This window comes from Blennius ocellaris (assembly GCF_963422515.1).
Source record: "Blennius ocellaris genome assembly, chromosome: 11".
Classification (NCBI taxonomy): Eukaryota; Metazoa; Chordata; class Actinopteri; order Blenniiformes; family Blenniidae; genus Blennius; species Blennius ocellaris.
Window position 1 is genome coordinate 4,186,792 of NC_137660.1, and position 8,650 is coordinate 4,195,441.

At 44.2% G+C, this 8,650-nt stretch overlaps 1 protein-coding gene across 1 annotated transcript in view; it reads left to right on the forward strand.

The window, feature by feature from the left end:
* The first annotated feature begins 1,166 nt into the window (after window positions 1-1,166).
* Window positions 1,167-8,650, forward strand: part of LOC308136789 (uncharacterized protein) — a 13,543-nt gene continuing 6,059 nt past the window's right edge. The window contains exon 1 of the mRNA XM_080505267.1: window positions 1,167-1,235. The gene's annotated coding sequence lies outside the window, so the exon portion shown is untranslated. The remainder of the gene's footprint in view (window positions 1,236-8,650) is intronic.

Sequence of the window (8,650 nt, forward strand, 5' to 3'; positions counted from 1 at the left end):
ATTCCTTTCCTGACTTCCTTAACTGTCAGAGCTCTGCTTGTGTCTGTTAGCTGCAGCATCTCCATGGCAACAGAAGCTGATTTCCTTTCATCTCCTATAAAATTAAAGACCTTTTTATTACAACTTTGAACCAAAGTTAATGTCCATTTCAGACCATTTTTCACAATCAGCATAAATCGGTTCCTAATTAGAACCAGGTCCATTGATGCTACTTTCTTTGCAGTTGGGACTTTTTCCAGACTCACAAAACACAACAGACAGCAAAGACAATGTTGGGCACTAAACTTGAATGTGGCCCTTAATGGCTAATTTTGCAACAATTAATCTTCCACCTTATTCATCAAAAAAAATCAAGTGGTTGCTATTTATTTGTGTTCATTTTATTTTGAATATAACTCAGGGGCCAAGACATAAAAGCTGTACCGTGACAAATCAAAACAATAAATTAAATATGACCAAACAATTAAAATGGTTCCTTTTGGAAACATTTCAGAAAACTTTCAGGCTCGAGCTCCAACAACAACAACAACAACAACAAGAACAACAACAACAACGACGACGACGACGACGACGACGACGACGAATCAAAAACTGCTGTTTGTCACTTGTTGGACTAATAGACGTTTATCGGATCTTAAAGGTATAGTAGAGGATTTTCTTCTTCCGGGTGGATCATCAAAATAACTGGTCCTCCCAATTGTCAATCATTCTGGTGATATATGACGTAAGCCCGTCGTACGTGCTCGTCCCTGTGCGCAGCTCAGTCCACACGGTCCTCATCATGCCGGTGGCCGACCCGACGCATTATTCTCGGACATTTTTACACAGTTTCACCCCCTCTGGTGCAAATCTTCTTGTAAAGTGAGCTTATGTGAGCGATGCCGACTTGTGAATTGTAAACAGAGCGTGCACGAGGAGAACTGGGCTCGTGCACGTCTCTCGCACGCGTTTTAGTAGGCGTTCCGTCTCGGGAGCAGGTACAGCGTTGCGCATGCGCACTTTTTTCAAACGGTGGAGAGGGCGGTTCTTTCCTAAAATTCCTGAAAATCCTCCTTTAAGTTCCTCGTCTAATGTTTTGAGTTGCAGTTCGTGTAAAAGCCCAGCAGAGGGCAGACACGCGCACACAGGCTGAGTGTTGCTCCAGAGAAAGCAGTGAGGAAGAAGAAGAATTCCCTCCTGGAGGTCTGGAGTTGGGTCTTTCTGAGCTCTTCTCTTCATTTAACATCTGAACTCCGGTAAGTGTGTCTCAGCACGCTCCTCCGTATGTTATGAGCAGCGAGAAGAGCATCTTTAAGAGCGAAAGCGGAGCTCCACGGCGGAGGAGCCTCTGCTCACAGGACATGTTTCATTACGAAGCATCAGTCGGCTTCTTTCCGCTCCGCTTCTTCACATCCACCCGTCCCCGGGAACTTCTCCCGGTGGCACGCCGGGGCTCGGAGCTGAGCCTCGGGCTGAGCCAGTGGTGGTCTCGCCTCCTCCGCAGGCTCGGCCCGCAGCTAGCGGCTTTCCACGCCTCAGTTCCGTGTCGTCCCTCACTGCTGCTTCGTGGCACACGTCGGCTCTTGTCCTGTAACGTGAGCCGCTCAGCCGGTGTCTCCTGCGTTCACGTGAACTTTTTGTTGTTGTTGTTTGTTTACCAACATTCAACCGCAGACATGAAGTAAAAAAAACACCTCACTGACTCCCGCTATCTATTCGAGCTGAAGTGTCAGCTGGCTTCCATATTGGATGGGTCTCTGCTTCTCCTGTAGGGCTCCCGCAGCGTTGCCGCCATATTGGATGGGTCTCTGCTTCTCCTTTGGGGCTCCCGCAGCGTTGCCGCCATATTGGATGGGTCTCTGCTTCTCCTTTGGGGCTCCCGCAGCGTTGCCGCCATATTGGATGGGTCTCTGCTTCTCCTCTGGGGCATTCTTTTCTACTGAGTAAGAAGTTTCAACACTATTAAAATCAACATATGGACTGAAAACAAGGTGTGAACAATTATTGGAACCCCCCCCCCTCATGAATATGGTCTGTGGTCTGATGATGCTTAAACTGCAAAAAGTGTTAATTAATAACAAGCAAAAACAAAACAAATACAACAAATAATTGATGTATTTTAAGCAAAAATAAATAAATAAATAATAAATAAATTATTATAATAATAAATTAGGCTAAATTACCTTGTCTTATTAATATTGTCAATGTGAGCACAATTTATTATTTTTTATTATTATTATTATTGTTAATTGTTTGCTTTTTCTGTGCTATTTAAAAAAAATATATATTTTATTGTGTTGGTGTTGCTGTTTTGTTCTTTCTTTGTGTTTACTGTCAAGAAGAAAAACGGAAAAATGAAAATAAAGAGTTAAAAAAAAAATCAACATAACTCATTGATGTAATTTAGTTCGTTACAAACTGCAGACTGTAGTTATGACACATGATGCTCTTATATTTCATACTGAAGCACTGTATTAACCCAGTTGGGGTACTGGTTATTAACTAAACTAATCATACATGAAATTCCCCTTTTCCCCCATGGACCAATCACATTCCTAGGATGCTTTGGGAACCCACTCCAGGGAGCTGGTGGAGGTCAAGGGTGTTGCTCAGGGACCCAATCCTGTGAACTCCCCGATCCCCAGTCAGACACTTCTCTTCACCTCACCTCCACAGTGGAATGGTGCACTGTAGCCGTGTTTCCACCGCACAAGAAGTGCAGGGATGGAACGGAGCCTTACGGTGCCCGTTTCCACTGCAGAAAGTAGGTTAAAAAGTAGGCGGGGCTTAGGGCTCCGCAGATATGTGACGTTACAACAGTCGTCTCAGCTTTGTGATGCAAAGTCCAGAGCCCCGGTCTCCCTCTGCCTCATGTCCTCTCTTTCACCACCAACATGAAAGTTGAACAGCAAAGAGAATTAAAAAAAAAACCAACCAGTACTAATCTGAGCACTCTAACAACAGAGGATTCATCCAGCAGACACATTAAAATATTGAGGATGTAGTAAATCACTGACCAATCAGCAGACGGCTCCTCAAACTCAGACCTGTTCCATGGTCCTGGTACCCTGATGGAGGGGGGGGACCACCTTTGGAGAGGTTGATTCTGGAAAATCACACATTCTTGTGGTGGAAACCTGAACCGTAACGGCCTATACGGGTTCTTTCCTGACCGGTTTGTGTTCTGGAAACGGGGCCTATGTCAGTACCAGTTTGGACCCTCTTTACCTTCAAACCTGCCTTAATTCAACAAGGAGCTGGAAAACAGTTCCCAAAGATTCTGGTTCATAGTGGCATTATTGCATCATGCAGCTGCTGCAACTGTTTGTTCATGATGCAAATATCCAGTTCCACCATGTCACAAAGGGAACAGACATCTGGAGACTGGAGGTGGTTGAAGTGCAGTGAAGCCATTGTCTTGTTGAATTGAGCTTTGTTGACATCCTGTTGGAAGTACATGTCAGAAAGGAGTAGACTCGTCATTTGGTCCTTTCATATTGTCTTGATCCTTAATAGCCAATCTACAGATGGTTGTGTGTGTGAAAATCCCAAATACATCAGAAGTTTATGAGAAAGTCAGACGAGCTCAGCTCAGCGACCAGCAGCCCTCTCCGTTCTCATGCTTCATCAGTCCGTCTTGATCATGTGGACATGGTTGGCTGATTGGCCTCTGTTAATGAGTCGTTGAACATATTCAGGGAACAAAGTGGCTGGTGCATGTGTACTGCATGGCATACACAAAAACACACACTGCAGCATGTTGCTGAATGTATCTGAGAGCTCCACAATGTTGTAACTTTGCATTAAGCAAGTGTGCGATAAAAGTAAACACTGCTGCTTGTGCAAAGACCAAGAGTCTGTGTTCCACGTCTGAAGACCTTTGGACATCACATCCTGTTGGACTCAGTCCAAAGGTCTGTTATCAGCTTTAGGGTTGAAAAGCTCCTTCCACCTTGTGATCCAAGTGTACTACTGACTACTGATCCAGAGGCTCTTCACTGTTTGCAGCGTTTGTGCAGGTGACGACGTGGTCATGGAAAATGAGACTTTGACAAAAGTTGCATCACTGCCTTTTAATGCAAGACTTACCACTGTTTAGTTTGCTCTTCTTGGCTCTATGTTGGAAAGGTGTGCTTGATTATTCTTATTTGTTTCATTGTGTTCCGCAGCAGCAGCAGCAAACGGCTCATTGGGGAGGTTTAAAACTTCTCATTGCCCTTCAACGGACTATAGTTGTGTCACTGATATTTGGGCCTGCATCACATTAAAAAATGATGTTACTGTCCACCTGGTTTGATGCACTGTTGAAATAATAACGTTTTCAACACAGTGCAGTGGGACTCAATGTGTGGAGACGTGCTGGCTGGCTGATATTGATGATATGAACAAAATATCAACCAGCTTCCTCTTCTATCCACTCCACTGCAAGAGAAAGTGGGCTGGCCCTGTTAGAGGAATTCCACCTTATTGTGAGTGTAGATATCAGCGGTGATGCAGGCACTTCAGTTCCAGGGTCACAGTCAGTCCAATTTCATCTTGAGTTCACTGAACCGGTAAAACAGTCCTTTAAATGTTTAAAACTTAAAATTGAGCAGTCAGTCATCAGGACAGGACTATAAGACAGAGTCATCAGGACAGGACTATAAGACACAGTCATCAGGACAGGACTATAAGACACAGTCAGTCATCAGTACAGGACTATAAGACACAGTCAGTCATCAGTACAGGACTATAAGACACAGTCAGTCATCAGGACAGGACTATAAGACACAGTCATCAGTATCAGGACTATAAGACACAGTCATCAGGACAGGACTATAAGACACAGTCATCAGGACAGGACTATAAGACACAGTCAGTCATCAGGACAGGACTATAAGACACAGTCATCAGGACAGGACTATAAGACACAGTCAGTCATCAGGACAGGACTATAAGACACAGTCAGTCATCAGGACAGGACTATAAGACACAGTCAGTCATCAGTACAGGACTATAAGACAGTCAGTCATCAGGACAGGACTATAAGACACAGTCAGTCATCAGGACAGGACTATAAGACACAGTCATCAGGACAGGACTATAAGACACAGTCATCAGTATCAGGACTATAAGACAGTCATCAGTATCAGGACTATAAGACACAGTCTTCAGTACAGGACTATGAGACACAGTCAGTCATCAGTACAGGACTATAAGACACAGTCAGTCATCAGGACAGGACTATCAGACACAGTCAGTCATCAGGACAGGACTATAAGACACAGTCAGTCATCAGGACAGGACTATAAGACACAGTCAGTCATCAGTACAGGACTATAAGACACAGTCATCAGTATCAGGACTATAAGACACAGTCATCAGTATCAGGACTATAAGACACAGTCATCAGGACAGGACTATAAGACGCAGTCATCAGTATCAGGACTATAAGACACAGTCATCAGGACAGGACTAGAAGACACAGTCATCAGGACAGGACTATAAGACACAGTCAGTCATCAGGACAGGACTATAAGACACAGTTATCAGGACAGGACTATAAGACACAGTCTTCAGTATAGGACTATAAGACACAGTCATCAGGACAGGACTACAAGACACAGTCATCAGGACAGGACTATAAGACACAGTCATCAGTATCAGGACTATAAGACAGTCATCAGTATCAGGACTATAAGACACAGTCTTCAGTACAGGACTATAAGACACAGTCAGTCTTCAGTACAGGACTATAAGACACAGTCAGTCATCAGTACAGGACTATAAGACACAGTCAGTCATCAGGACAGGACTATCAGACACAGTCAGTCATCAGGACAGGACTACAAGACACAGTCAGTCATCAGGACAGGACTATAAGACACAGTCTTCAGGACAGGACTATAAGACACAGTCTTCAGGACAGGACTATAAGACACAGTCATCAGGACAGGACTATAAGACACAGTCATCAGGACAGGACTGTAAGACACAGTCAGTCATCAGTACAGGACTATAAGACACAGTCATCAGTACAGGACTATAAGACACAGTCAGTCATCAGTATCAGGACTATAAGACACAGTCAGTCATCAGGACAGGACTATAAGACACAGTCAGTCATCAGGACAGGACTATAAGACACAGTCATCAGTACAGGACTATTAGACACAGTCATCAGTACAGGACTATAAGACACAGTCAGTCATCAGGACAGGACTATAAGACACAGTCATCAGTACAGGACTATTAGACACAGTCAGTCATCAGTATCAGGACTATAAGACACAGTCAGTCATCAGGACAGGACTATAAGACACAGTCATCAGTACAGGACTATTAGACACAGTCATCAGTACAGGACTATAAGACACAGTCAGTCATCAGGACAGGACTATAAGACACAGTCATCAGTACAGGACTATTAGACACAGTCATCAGTACAGGACTATTAGACACAGTCATCAGTACAGGACTATAAGACACAGTCATCAGTACAGGACTATTAGACACAGTCATCAGGACAGGACTATAAGACACAGTCAGTCATCAGGACAGGACTATAAGACACAGTCAGTCATCAGGACAGGACTATAAGACACAGTCAGTCATCAGGACAGGACTATAAGACACAGTCATCAGTACAGGACTATAAGACACAGTTATCAGGACAGGGCTATTAGACACAGTCTTCAGTACAGGACTATAAGACACAGTCATCAGTACAGGACTATAAGACACAGTCATCAGGACAGGACTATAAGACACAGTCAGACACCGTTGTTCTGTCACTGACGAATTACAAAGTAGTACAAAGGACAAAGGCACACATCCCAGGGTGATTATTAAATGTGACTGTGACACATTGACTTTCTTTCTCAAATGCATGAGGGTTTGTTTTTTTCACCTCTGATTTGATGTGCAGTGGCTCTAATACTCTAAGGTACCTCTGTACCTCAGAATAGTGAGACTGTCTATAGACCTCTGTACCTCAGAATAGTGAGACTGTCTATAGACCTCTGTACCTCAGAATAGTGAGACTGTCTATAGACCTCTGTACCTCAGAATAGTGAGACTGTCTATAGACCTCTGTACCTCAGAATAGTGAGACTGTCTATAGACCTCTGTACCTCAGAATAGTGAGACTGTCTATAGACCTCTGTACCTCATAATAGTGAGACTGTCTATAGACCTCAGAGGAGGAAGTCATTAAGACGCAGTAGGAATTAGGTTGTTGCATCTTTAAGAAGCCTCAGCTTGTAGTTTGTGTTTGCAGCTAATGATGTTGAGTTCCATGATAAATGCTAGACATGGTGCGGGGATTACCTTTGAACTTGTGAACAATTTAGGCACTGGCACCCTGCTGCTTCCTGGGTCCTGTTGACTTAGTGGGCAGGGTGCTGCGTTGTGTGGACGGTCAGAATAAAGGACACGTCGGCCGTTAACGTCACTCAGCGACTTGTACAGCAACAAGTGATGGATGTCTGGAGGGAAGAGCTGTGAGACCAAGACCAGGTTTCCTCCCCGATTAATGTCAGATGCTCTTAGGTCCTGTTTTAGTTTAGGTTTTGTGTTTTGATTGATTTGATGGTCGTCGGACTCGCTTCAGTTCAAGAGCCACCGGAGCCCCATTTGACTTTTCTAGCACCGAATGCAACCGTCATTTCAAGATGCTTTTACAGAGAAAACCCAACAATTCCTCATGAGCCAGCAGGAGAGACGGTGGGAAGCAAAACTCTTTCAACCTGCACAAGCAGACTCGGAGGTGGAGCCTTTCTGTTTGTTGGGAGGGATTCAGCCCCCCCCCCCCCCCCCCCCTCCCCCCGTACACATTAGTAGCTGGCAGAGCCTTGAGCCAGGCATTAACAGGAGAGACTGTCGGCCTCCCGGACTGGAGCCTGAGGGCTGAAAGCTCTGCCACCCGTTCCACTTTTGGAAAAGCAGAGCTCAGTTTAATGTCTCTGGACCAGTAAACTGATAGAAACCTGGAATCAAAACACGTTTTCCTTCAAGTACCATGTTGAAAATGTTGCTGCTGTGAAGAAGTGGAGACGGTCAGACTGAGGGAGGGGTGGTGTCGTCCTGGTTCACTGGGCCTCCACCAGAAACAAGCAACACTATTTACTCTTTATTTGCATTCATTAACGTCTTTGCTGTTTTTGTCTTTTCTGGGTCCTGTTTCGCTCTGCAGGCCACATGTTTGCTTCTCCGCTTGGTCACATATTGAAGGTAGTATGACGGACTGTTCCAAAGCAAGTCAACCTTCCAGAAGCTTCAGCAATCAATCAAGTGAAAGACAAGAAGCTCCACAACAAACATGTGGGGTTTATTGCAGTACCTGGAGGTGTTGATGTGGCCTCCCTATTGGACCGATTGTGTTTGGTGCTTTCATCAATTCAGCCGACTGAAGAACGTAAATGAATGAGAATAATTGTTCCAATTACTTCACTTCCTTCTTAAGAAGGAATACATGTAATGAATTAATTGGTCTCATAAAAAAGATAATTAATAATAGTTCTGCATGGGAAACACTGATATTCACCTTTGTACAATACTAAAAAGAAAAATGATTGTTGTTAAAGATTTACGACGACTGAGTGGTAGGAACTTTGTTCAAGGACAAGTAGTAGTGACCTTTAGCTCCTGCCGACACGGAGTATCGATACTCGTACTTATTGAATGCATTACA